This window comes from Vulpes vulpes, chromosome 10, assembly GCF_048418805.1.
Source record: "Vulpes vulpes isolate BD-2025 chromosome 10, VulVul3, whole genome shotgun sequence".
NCBI classification, from domain to species: Eukaryota; Metazoa; Chordata; class Mammalia; order Carnivora; family Canidae; genus Vulpes; species Vulpes vulpes.
This window is the reverse complement of record NC_132789.1, coordinates 74,891,283-74,904,922: the sequence shown is the minus strand read 5'-3', so window position 1 is coordinate 74,904,922 and position 13,640 is coordinate 74,891,283. Positions and strand designations below refer to the sequence as shown.

Sequence of the window (13,640 nt, the reverse complement as noted above, 5' to 3'; positions counted from 1 at the left end):
CTTTTTCACAATCATCAAAAGGTGGAAATAACTCAAATATGATCAATAGATGAATGGATAACAAAACATGGTATATGGCTACAATGGCATATTATTCAGCCATAAAAAGCAAGGAAATTCTGACACATGATGCAACATACATGAACCTGGAACACACACTAAGTGAATAAGTCAGACATAAAAGGAGAAATACTGTACAATTCACTTATACGAAATATCTAGGGTAGGCAAATTCACAGAGACAGAAAATGGATTAGATGTTACCCAGAGTTCAGGGGGGAGGAGGAATGAGAGGTTATCCTTAATAGTCTAGTGGTTACAGAGTTTCTGTTTGGGATAATAAAAATATTTTAGAAATAGTGGTGATGGTTGCACAAATTGTGAATGTAATTAATGCCATTGAATTGTACATTTCAAATTGGTTAAAATGGTAAATTTTATGATATATATATTTTAGCATCAAAAAGAAAAAAAAAAGGACATTCCAAAGAAATGCTTCTCTTGGGTGAAACAGGGCTTTGTGTATTCATGGAAGTCTATTCTTCAGGATCTTTGCCACTCGCTCCCAGGTGTCACTCTCTGTAAGGCTTTTCCTGACTGCTCCGCTCTGCTCTTTCCTGGGGCTGTGGTGAGTATAGTATAGGCTCTCAATAAATATTTTTAGAATGACAAACCAGTGAATACAGTCCTAGAAGGAGCTCAAAGAGTTCCTGAGGAGGATAAGAACTCTTATTTCATCTTCCTTAGCGGCCCTCCTAATGACACAAAGATTCACTTCCCTCTCTTTTAAGGAAGTTGAGCCAAGGACTGAGAAGAACAGGAACTCTATGTGAAGTGTAATAAAATGGAGTTCAGGACACCATCCCAAAATATGGCATCTTGGAATATTGACAGAAGAACGCCAAGATAAATCCAAACAAATAGGCCTTGCTAAGTTTCCTCAGTTTACTCCCCTCTCAGCTCATACCTTTTGCCCTGTCACATCTTCCCATGACTCTGCATCCTTCATCAAAACTCACATAAGAACACTCAGGTTTAACCACTTCTTAAGGTCTTCATTTCTTATGAAGGCTCATGCACATAAAATCAATGTTAAATAAATTTGTATGTTATTCTCTTGTTAATCTGTCTTTTGTTACAGAGCCCCAGCTAAGAACTTAGAAGGGAAGATGGAAGAGGTTTCTTCCTTCCCCTACACACCAAAATTAGATTTTTCAAAAATATAAAACCACCATAGTTGCATTTTAAAAATATTTACTATTTCCTCTGCTAACCTAACCAAGGCTGGGCTCCAAGGATCTCTTAACCCACATGAGCATACTGACCTTTTCCAGGGATTAAATAAAAACTAGAACAAAAAACAACCATGGTTATTTATAAAATGATAGTACTGAGAAAAGGGGAAGAAGGGGCATAGAAGTAAATCCTCTGCACCTAAGTTAATGGAGGCTCTCACTGCTAGGAAAAACCCGGGTGTTCAGACATGGAACCAGGTGTATCCTCATCTGGGTTCAGCTGCCAGTTCCTGCCCTGATGCCGTGAACCCAGAAGAGGCCTTCTGTTGGAGGCTTTTATCTGCCCATTCTGGCCTCCCTCTCTGGCTTGTGCTCGCCAACATCAATGACATGTATTGTCCCCCACATTTTAAGTGCCTGCAGGATGCAGACCATATATGTGGCTGCTTCCTTGTCTTCCTCAGTCCCTGCCTCAGAGCAGATGCCTCACATGTATTTGTTGAGTGATTCCAATTGAAATAGGAGTTATAAACAATGACATTAGTCACACTGCCAGCACAAATCCACAGGCATTCAGGAGGTCTAAAAATGTAAACCCTTGTGGCCTGCTGAAATTATTGTTATACTGCAGGCCCAACTCAAATATCTGTTCTGCTTTGAAGCCTTTCCCGAATGTCCCCCACTGTCCTCCCTGAACACTGTGTGCACCCTTCTTCAGAGCTAAATGATTATGTGTTTGCTCCCTTTCTATTCTGTGAATCCGTGCTGGACAAAAACAACATTTATGTAGGTCTGTGTGGCCTGTTCCTAATGCCATGCCTGGTGTAGAGGATGCCATTGATAAATAATATTTATTGAACTTTTCTGGTTGCCTCTGCCTACCTGCCTTCCTTACACCTCATCTCTCCCCTCTCCCTCCTTCTTCTTTTCTTTCCCCTCTTCTAGGATCTAAATCTAGAAGTTTCAACGACTCTTCAAGAAGCTGAGTCATGAAAGTACCTACCAGGATTTGGTCATCTTCCCAGGAATCCTTTTTATATCTCCCTAAACATATCATCCCTTAGTCTATTTCCATCCCTTTACCCAAACTTATGGTTCTTAGAACATGGATTCTTTAACATTAAATCCAAAATATGTGTGTGTGTGTGTGTGTGTGTGTGTGTGTGTGTGTGTGTAGAGGGCCTAAGGAATCTGTGAGCCTTGCCTCCCCAAGGAAGTTAAGAACCATAGATCTAGATACTTTATTATAATATAAAAGATGAATTTATTTTTATAAAATGATAGTACTGAGAAAAGGGGAAGAAGGGGAAGAATGTGAGAGAAGATAAAAATCATTTAAAATGCTTCCACAGTTTTCAAAGCACTCATTTACCCAGAGGGGAGGCATCAAGGGGACTCTTTTGTAATCAAACGTGGAATAGTGACCCGAGCTACTCTTCATCATATCAGCATATCAAATCCACTCTTGAAAACTGCACAGAGCTGTGATAAGCTGTGTCCTACATTCCAGGGAATGTGCAATACTCTCAACAAGATGACATATTCAGGGTTTTATCCAGAAACAAATTATCTTTGTTTGCTGCTGACCTGCAGAAGTTCAAGTTTCTTGGGTTATGTGGACTTAGAAGGCATCTACCTTTTGAAAAAGGAAGTGCACCATTGCTGCCTCAGATAGATGTGGGGTCTTGGTGGGTGTGTACCTGAGACACCCGTGCCAGGTCCAAGAAATGATTTTGAGCAATTATGAATGGTGATCTTGGATGCCTGATATTCAATAATCTGTGTAGTCTCTAGTATCTTACTTCATATGGACTTCCTCATACCCTACATCCCACCCAACACACCTGGCAGGCTGGTTATTAGCCTTCAGAGCTTTAATTAAAAGGATCCCAAGACATAGGATCACAGGCTGTCTTTAGGGGACAGCCCTACTTCAGTGATTAGCGGAGGAAAGAAACAGCTCATGCCCAAAGAAGGCCCCTTTCTCTTAGCAAAAGTATACAGTTAAGGAAGGTCATGTAGAAAAGTGTGCATTCAATTTCAAGCAACACCAGAGAAATTCTTTCTTACCCAGCAAAACCAGGGATGGTGTTTTAACCACAAGAGTTCTGATAAAGTAGAAGGCTCTAGGTCTGAAGGGCCAGTACACTTAAATTGGGGCCCTATCTTCATTAAGCAAAGTAAGTGGTCTTGGTAATCACTTGACCTCTAACAACAATGGCCACCCTTAACTGAGTAAGAGATTATTTATTATTATCACATTTTATCCTCAATAAAATGTGAGGCTCATGAAAAAAAGGGGTGGACTTTCATTCTATAAAGAAGGAAACCAGGATGATGACAAGTTAGATAATTTGCCCGACATCCTATAGATACTATGCAGGGAACATGGTTTCTATCTAACATCAAAGTTTATATCCTAATCTGTTACCTTATACTCCTCCTTCCCAAAGAGTTTGCAGGCTTGTGTGCCATCCTTCTATTTTCTGTATGGTTCTTCACTTCATGTCCGCACCCCAGCTACATCACACCCTCAACTATGAAAGCTCTTTGTTCCAATCTTCCCAGAGAGTCTTGTCCTATCTTGAATGGGAAGAAATACGCAAGCTAATGAAAGGTTCTAATGATCCAAACAAGGGTCATCAAACTGAGGCCCACCAGGTCAAATCTGACCTGCTCCCTGTTCTTTGTAAATAAAGTTCTGTTGGGACACTCATGTCCATTATTTAAGTATTATCTATGGCTGCTTTTGCATTCTAAGTACAACAGTTGTGACAGATACATGATGCCCAAAACCTAAAATATTTACCTCCAGCCCCTTAGAGAAAAAGTTTTCCAGCCCTTGACCTATATTGAACACACTTTCAATCAATCTACCTATTTCTAACTCATCTTGCACTACCAACTTCAAAATTACCCTGTGACTTGTATTCCTGAAACTTTCCAGGAACCTGTGGGACAGTATGAATCAACTTACTTCTTATCAGCATTTCACCATGATGTGTACTCGATTTCAGTTTTCTCCTCTCTGCTTTGTCAGTTATCATTTCCTTTGTCTTCCAAAAAAAAAAATGTTGATATCTCTGCTGCTATTTTAACGCACATTCTCACTGTTCCTAAAGGTTGATATTTCTTTTCTTATCTTACTGCCATTTTTGTGGGATTCAGGAATTTACTGGCTGGTACTTTTCAGAAAATAATAAGCCACTCAGGCATTTCAAGCAGAAAGGAATTTAATTTAGGAAATATCTATGTTTAGAAGACTGTGGTAAAGGCTAGCATTTCAAAGATCAAGTAAAGCCTCTGCTTGTTCTCAGGTTCATCATTAGCTTTCAGAGGCAGGAAGTAGCAATAAGCACAGGAAACCATCTGCAGTAATTGCTGATTTTACGATGCTGCATTAAGGGCGACATTGCAAACCAGTGTCCATGGAGACCTCAGGCCCATGGAGGTTCCATCTCTGCACATTCTTGCTAAAGGTCTTATAAAACGCACATTTGTCTGTCTTCTCCCTTCCACCCAACCTGGAAAGACTCTGGCAAGGGATTCTGTTAAGTGTATTCCCCGGGAGGAGAGGCTCAGAAGGGGAATGGCGCTGCATTACCAACAGCCTCGTGCAGAGGGCTAGACCAGATGAAAGAGTGAGTTCAATTTGCCATATTTAATTTTTCCACTCACCTCCACCTTTTCCTCTCCACCATCAAGGTTTCCGTAAAGCCCCTGTGGCCCACTGGATGGACGCTACATTCTAGATCCACAGACATGGGTAGGATTCCTATTGTGGTATGACCGTGGGCAGATCATTCAGCCTTGGCTTCCCCTGGTCAAAAAGAGAGGAAAAAATAACTACTTTAGGAATGCTGTGAAGAGAAGTAAGAAAGTGCATGTTAAATGTTTAATAAACTATAAAATGCCACACAAAATGAAAGTAGAACTATGTAGACAAATTAATTCTGGTTTATGTTTCTCACTCCAAAGAATAGCGATGTACCTCTCCAGGGAATACATGTACCTGTCAATCTTGTCTTGGACTTCTTTTTATCTATCCTTTTTTTTTTTTTTTTTTTTAACCAAAAAAAAGCTATCTCAAACCCTAAATGTAGCAAAATGTCACCACTAAACTACATTTATTTCATTCTTCATCATCCTATGGCAGATGTTCTGATAGATAATGAGAACCCTGAACAGCTCTAAGACTTGAGCAAAAGTGGCTCAGATTCTACTTTTTATTACAAAGCCTTGTTTCTATGCAGAAGCCTCAAGGTTACAAGATGTCATTATTTTTATAATTCCAACTGAGGTTTCTTAGTGGCAATATCAGTCTTAAGTCTTAAGTATATGTTACAGCCCAAAATAAAATATATTAATGTCTGTAGTGAAATAATAAAAACCAGCACTTTCACTAATTTGAAAATAGTCTTTTCAAAGCTAGTTTTCTGCCTTGATTAGAACTACTAAGAAATTAAAATTTATTAAATGTGTAGCAGGATGATGACCCAATGGAGATTAAATTTCTGTTTTATGTTCACTCTTCTTTAGATGGATGGGCCAGAAAACTATGCTGGAATCATAGAAGGAAGATTCTCTCAGAAAGATGAAGATAGAAGGCTTTTAAATCACTAAAAATAACTTTATTCAGAAGTTTGAGCACATGGTCATCAGTCCATTATCAAAAAGAAGGAAAGAAGGCATATTCAAATTTTGTATGCTTAAAGAATTTTTTTTGTATGCTTTAAGAATTTAAAAGGAAAATAGTCCCAAATCATGGGAAGATCCTTGAAGGGGAAGAAAACAGGACAGTAATTCTGGGTTTACGTGGAGGCAGATGCACGAACCACTTTTTAGATCCTTTGGCATAGCTTATGCCCAGGACAGGGCTTCCTAACGTATGGCTCATTGACCCTTGGGGACAGACAATCCATGAGATCAAAACTATATTCATAATAGAGTAAGACATTATTTGCCCCTTTCCCTTATTTTGACATTTACCCACATAGTGGAAAAGCCATGGTGGGACAAACTGCTTCCTCCTAAGCATGGATCAGAGCAGTACACCAAACTACTGGTATTTAGGATATTCTTCATAGCTACATGCTTACATCACAAAAATGCCAGTTTTATTTAAGAATGCCTTTAATGAGCTGTACAAATATCTTTATTAAACATTGACCCTTGAGTACATGTCTTTTAAATATTCTAAATGATAAAATGGGAAATACCCACAAAGCACATCTACTGCATACTGAAGGGTGACAACTATCTAAGGGAAAAGCACTTGTGTGATCATTTGATTTGCTACTTGAACTAGTCACTTTTGTTTTGGAATACCACTTTTTTGCTGGAAAGAATGGCAATTACTTTTTTACTTTGATTTGAGTAGTCGATGGATATTTTCTCAAAAATAAATGAACCCAGGGGTGCCTGGGTGGCTAAGTTAAGCATCCAACTCTTGATCTCAGCTCAAGTCTTGATCTCAGCATGGGTTCCTAACAAAAACAACAAAGAATAAACATAGGGTGACCTATCCAGGTTTGCCAGGGACTTCCCTGGTTTTAGTGCTGGAAGCCTAGCACTTTCCCAGGAGCCCCTCAACCTTGAGCAAAGTACAATGGTTGGTCACCCTAAAGGAACCTGCCATTTCAAGGAAAATACTGATAGTATTTGTTGTTGATGATAAAATTTTGAGCTTTCAGGCAAAATTTGTAATTTTGAAAATTCGTATTGACTATTATGAACTTATGGCTTTCCCAAACTTAAAGACTTTTTTGACAAGATGAAAGTGATATTAATAAATGTGATTTTTATACTGTATAATGAAACATTATAAACACTAAAAACTATAAATATCTGTATATCTTCATGAACCAACATTTTCCAAATGGCCAATGCATGATGTTATGAAGTTTCACAGGGATGAAACATCCACTTAAAGTCCAAGAGGATTCAATGAATTTTAATATAATAGTACAGTTTCTGCAAGTAGTAGGTGTAGTGGCAGAGGTGTCTAAGCGCCAGTGCTTCCAATGTCTTAGTTGTAACTCTAATGAGAATGCATAAGAGACACCAATTAACTAAGGGAGAGAGCCATCTTTCCCTCAAAATTCATGAGCATGCTTCTCCGTCTTCTTTGTCAAGTTATGTCTCTGGTAACGTTTCTGAATACTGTAAGCTTGTTACATTGCACAACGTGAAGGAAACCTAACAACATTTTTGTCTTGTCCTTTGAAAATACAAATAGTAAATTCATTTCCTCCCTTCTTATGGTCTATTTCATCTGCCTTGCCAGTTCTCAATCTGGGGTCAACCCAAACTTCTACTTTTTCTGCTCCTACTCTACAACTGCTGAGTGTAGCTACAGATGATCTCATAACTATGTCACAATGAGCAATGGATAGTTTGTAAGACCAGCTGTGCCCACAGGCTCTTTAACAATTCCTTACTTTGCCCCTTGTTAGAAATCGTTCTCATTTACATTTAGCTCTTTTGTATCAGTATCCTTCTATCCTCTGCCAGATTTTTTTTGAAGGAAGTTCTACACCAGTGTTTCACGGAGACACTGTATTCAGCATAACTCAATTAACTAGGTTGGTGAAAAAGGATCCTGAGGACACATATTTTTGGGAAACACTGAACCAAACAAAAGATAGATTTTTTTTTTGTAGGACCTCTAAGCAGGACTTTACCAGCTAACATGTATTAAGACTCTAATGAGGGTCGAGATGTCTTCCACACTTCTGACTACATAATTCTTTGTTCATTGAGCATCCAAGTGACTTGCATTCCAAAGTATACACCTAGGGAGATATTTATTCCTTCTAGCCATCCCCACTTTTATTTCTCTGAATTATTTGCCTTCTAAATCAGTAATGACTTTCTAATCACTTTCAGTTAAGTATTTGCAGTCCTAATATTCAGTATAGCATAATAGTGAAGCTCATGGATGATAGAATCAGACACCCTGGATTGGAATCCTGGCTTAGACACTTACTAGTTATGTGAGCTTGAGAAAATTACTTAATCTCTTTTTGTGTTATAATTCTCATCTTAAAATGGGAATAATGATTATACTTTTTCATATTATAAAGATTAAATGAAACATATATAGATTTTTTTTTAGAACATGGTGAATACTGTAAAAGTGTTAGCTCTCATAATTATCTATTTTATGTAGTTAGCTTTTGGACAGAATAGATTAATCTTATTGATTTTATATCCCTTTCCATTGCACAGTTTTTGGTATTAAATAAAAACAAAACCCCCCTCTTCATCAATAGTGATATCTACCATTCTTATAGAGTTCTACAATTTATAGTAAACTTTTGTATATATTAACTCCTCAGATTGTAACAAAATCTTACTAGAGAGCCAGAGTAAGAAATAATATCTCTCTTTTCCTCTAAGGATAAAAAAGAGAAACCACAAAATGAAATAAAACAAAATTAAATTAGACAATTTCCTCAAGATCACACAGGTTAATAAGTGGCAGAATTAGAATTAAGACTCTGATTTTGGGCAATTATCTAACACTGCAACTAGAATTCTCTGAAAAAAATACCATAGAAAGTGTTGAGACACTCCAATTTGTGACAAAACAATGTTCTTAGACAAATTATTGCAATTGAAAAAATAATCTGATTTTTAATTTCTTAAATGTGTATTGTTTACTTGAGATAGAAAAGCCATCTAGAATAAAAATTATTTTAAACAATAAGAATAAACAATTTAAAGATGGCATTTGGTTCTGAACAAAGAACTACAATTTGAGTTTTATTTGGCAAGCGAGGCAGAAAGGCATAAAAGATGAATTACAGTCTCATTCTCTGAGTACAAATGGAATGTCCCAAATCAAACTGCTCTTTTGAATTCTATGAAGAAATTTAGAAACAAATTAACCATGTGGAATATCAATAAATGCACTTCTGGTGAGGGGGTTGAACTCCTGGGCTCAGAGACATAGAGACATGAGAAATCACTATTTGTTAGAATGGGCAGGATGCTTTAGTGTGGTGCCATTTTGCTTGTGAAGCATTCTCCAGCCAATGTCATATCTGCCAGCCCCTATCTGTCCATAGAGAAGGGTACTTAATGTTAGTGCCATAGAGAGCACTTGGTTATATGTTGTTTTCCCTTTGACCCAAATTAGTCCTTTCTCCTCCTTACCCGCTCCTTAAGTGTTTATCTTGAGATTTCCCTTGGTCTCCAACCTCCCTCATTTTCTCTTAGCCTTTCTGAACTCTGAACAAGAAGTACTACCAGAGGTCAGACACAGAGGCTGTCTGGGCCATCCTGCCTAATTCTGATGCCTACGTCATGATTCCAGACTCTTCACCTTACCTAAAACTACTGGTTATCTGGGATGTGCTGAACCTGGCCTTATTTCTTTCTTTCTTTCTTTCTTTCTTTCTTTCTTTCTTTCTTTCTTCTTTCTTTCTTTCTTTCTTTTCTTCTTTCTTTCTTTCTTCCTTCCTTCCTTCCTTCCTTCCTTCCTTTTCTTTTTTTTTTCTTTCTTTCTTTCTTTCTTTCTTTCTTTCTTTCTTTCTTTCTTTCTTCTTTCTTTCTTTCTTTCTTTCTTTATTTCTTTTTGTCTGTCTGTCTTTAAATTTTATTTATTTATACATACATACATAGCAATAGGACACTTTGTTTATGCCACGGGTTGGCAAACTATGGCTTATAGGCCAAATCTGGTTTATAGACTATTTTTGTAAACTGAGTCTTATTAGAATAAAAACAACCTCGTTCATTTTTGTGTTGTCTGCGGCTGCTTTCACAATACAATAAAAAGAGTTTCTTATTTGCAACATAGACCATATAGTCCACAAAACTTAAAATATTTAATATTTGGACCTTTAAAGAAAAACTTTGCTGACCACTCTACTATACTAACAGAAACCCCAGATGTGATCTTCTGTTCATATTGCTTTTCCATTTCCTGACCTTCCAGCTAGGCCTGGTACTACCCACAGCTCTCATGGCCTGCTCTATTCAGAGATGACAACCCATTAGTTGGCAATCACTGATAACCAGGTAGCAGAGGTCAATTACCAAGAACTGTGTTGACTTTTCTTTCAGGATTGATTCCAAGAGGAGAGGCTAGTGCTTCTTCTGTGTTCCTCCAAGAGATTTTTCTGCAAACTTGGGTTTATCTCTCACTTCCATTTTTCTTTAACTTTCTAATCCACCTCCGCCCAGTCTCATCAATCTGCTCTCTATGGAATAGGTCCTCCTGAGGTACCCAAATCAGGATATCTCTCTTGGGAAATACCTACAACTTCTAAATTTTTTTTCTCAGTCCTCCCCTGGTTTCTGAAAACTCTTGACCTTGGAGAAATTCTCAGGAAAAAAAGAGCATTATAGTGTCTCAAGTGCCAGTATAAGTATGAATGATTGAAGGCCAGTTTAATATGTTAGCTTTTCTAAGGTAGTCATGCTTTAAGAGAGTTTATTGCCTATGAAAAGTAATGGCCCATTTCAAAGAGGATGTTTTTAGTTCAAGAGGGAAACCTTCTTAGCATCCTTCAGATTTCAGTAGAAAGTAGCCACTTGCTACTCTATATGTAATGACCTACCTATCACCAAGACTTCTACCAACATCTTCAGTGTGGCCATTAACTCTACTAACATCTAGCCTCAACTCTTTCCAAACATCATCTACAACCAAGGGAATATACCGGTCACTTCTGTATTCTTTCCACTTAACGATCTTATTTTTCTAGCAGGAACGATACATTTCTTTCCACGAACTGATGCATTTCATCTCCTTAAAGTTGTTTTGAACTTATTTCTCCCAGATGACACACACTAGATGTAACATTCTTATGGGTAGGAACTCTTTATTTTTAAGCTTTGAATCTTCATAGGCGAGTACAATGCACAGGAATAAAAACAAATAATCCTCACCAATTCAATGTACTCTTCCATGTCCTTGAACATATTTGAGTATACCAATACATTCATCCTCAGCTTCTCCTGCTTCACCATCTCCATTCAGTGCTGTTCTTCTCAATTCAAAACTGGCAATGGAAGAAACATCTCTTGTAAGGTAAATGATTTCAGAAGTGCTTTTCATTCATTTTGAACATCTTGGTATTTTCTGTATGAATAGGCTATATATATAAGTCTCCTCAGAGAAGGTTTCCAAGCATTGTTTTCTTTTTATCACACTTGTCTAATACAATGCTTTAAACACAGTTCATGTTCTTCTAGCCTAAGATCTATTTTTTTAAGCTTTTATTTATTTACTCATGAGAGACACACAGAGAGAGGCAGAGACAGAGGCAGAGGGAGAAGCAGGTTCCCTGTGGGAAGCCTGATGTGGGACTCTATCCCAGGACCCCAGGATCATGACCTGGGGCATGATGAACCGAAGGCAGATGTTCGACCACTGAGCAACCCAGGTGTTCCTCCTAAGATATATCTTAAAATCACAAGTTTAAAAAAATAAAAAATAAAATCACAAGTTGGAGATGTTTCAAAGATGTCTCTTCGATCAAAAAATGACTCATCTCATGCCACTTCTGATGACATCACACACTCTCTGTTTAGCATTATTCTTTGTCTCTTGAAAGGTTCATCTCAGAACTATGACAACTGCCTCCTAATAGCTCTAGTTGCTTCCAACTTTAATATATTCTCCATATGGCCACCAGGGCTATCCTGCTAAAGTTGAAACAGGTTGGAATGCCCTGACCTTTCGTATCTACTTAACTGAATCTTACCAGTTCTTCAAGAATCACCTTATATCTCCATGAAGTCTTCCTAAATTTTCTTACCAAAATTAATTTCCTTGTTCTCTAAATTCCATAGCCCTGCACGTCTTCATGATAGCAGATTTGAAATTCTGAAAGAATACACATAAATACATACATAGGAACCAACAGCCAAATAAAAAAGAAGGTATCAATAATTAATTGAGACAAAGCATTATGCCCCGATTCAGAACTATAGTAATACTTGGTTGCAGTTTATAGATTAGTCCCTGGGCTTAAGGAGGGCCTCTCTCAGTTAAATCTCAAGAGAACTTCCAAGTGGCATTTGAGGAGAAAGAATACTGGCAAGACAGTGGGGATCCCTTGTGGCCAGTCTTGGCTTGAAATCCTCCTCAACCTAACCCCCAGTCTCATAGAGAAATGAGAAAGAGGGGAAAGGCCCAAGGTATATGTGTGACAACACAAAAGCAAACCTACCATCTAGCAAATGGGATCTAATTAGCATCTTGTGATCCTTCCAATATGATCAGTATTTTCTATCCTAGGGAGGATTAAAGGAGTGGGCACATAACTGTGGAAAGGAACAGAAATTTAATCCATGTTCTTCTATTTCCCATCTTTTTATCCTATTAACCTGTGAGACTTTATAGCCAAAGTCCATTTTCCATGAGGTGCCTGACTGCCTCCTTGGAGAAGGAAAACAAGGTAATATCAGGGAAGTTGGGCTCCATGACATTTAACTCAGTTTCTTTGTGCTCCAGAACTAAAACCAATGACATTTTACTTGTGGCTCTCACAAGTTGCTAAAAGTGGGAGAAACAGGACATTAATTAAGTTAGCTCCAAGATCATACTATATCCTAGGCAATATTTAACTGCCATTCTATTTCCCATCTCAAGCTATACTCACTATATATTGGGATAATGTCTTTTAAAGTTTATGAATCTTCCCTTCTCTAATATTTATTGAGCTTAATCCCAATTTATACTGAGAAGTCATCCTCAGCTTTGGCATTTAATCAGGTTTTCTGGAGGTTACACAATGATCATTGCATGACAGCATGGCTCAAGCCACCTGATGCCGGAGGTATGCTAATACCTTAAGTTTGAGTGCCCTCCCATTCAGCTTCCCCCAGAAAAATTAAACCTCATTGATAAAAAGCACTGTTCTGGTTGTCTCAAAGTTATTACAGTCTCATAGCAAATAATTTCCCCAAATTATTCTTGGTCATTTAATTAGAAGTAGCCAGAGATTGCTTCACACAGATGTTTACTCCATTTTTATATTAGAATTGTTTACGGATATATCTATCACCCTGATTAAACTAGGTATTCATTGAAAGCAAGGAATATTTTATTTACTTTGGTATTCCTCAGAGTCCTGGTGTGGTGCTTTCCATTTGGTGGGCACAAGATACACAGCTATCAAGGAGATAATGCAGGAGGTTTTCAGTTGTTAAGCTGAACTCCCCGGATTTGGTCTAATGCTCTTACTACTGGAAACTACAATCAATTTCTTGAGAACTTTGGGAATGAAATGCTTCCCCATCTGTGGTAACTTTTCATTATCATCTTGATCCATGTGATCACTGGCTCTATCGGCCATCAAAAAGATCCAGAAGGTCCAAGGGATCAGATACAGGACCACAATGATCAGAACCAGACCCTAACCTAGTGGAGTGCCTGAGAATGATAGA

The 13,640-nt window shown here is 37.9% G+C and overlaps 1 long non-coding RNA gene across 3 annotated transcripts in view; it reads right to left on the bottom strand.

The window, feature by feature from the left end:
* Positions 1 to 13,640, bottom strand: part of LOC112930647 (uncharacterized) — a 229,539-nt gene that overhangs the window by 42,667 nt on the left and 173,232 nt on the right. For all 3 annotated transcript variants that reach the window (XR_011994926.1, XR_011994927.1, XR_011994925.1), the window contains 2 exons: positions 11,136 to 11,248; positions 4,914 to 5,055 (listed from right to left, as the gene is read on the bottom strand). This is a non-coding gene — a long non-coding RNA (uncharacterized lncRNA). The remainder of the gene's footprint in view (positions 1 to 4,913; positions 5,056 to 11,135; positions 11,249 to 13,640) is intronic.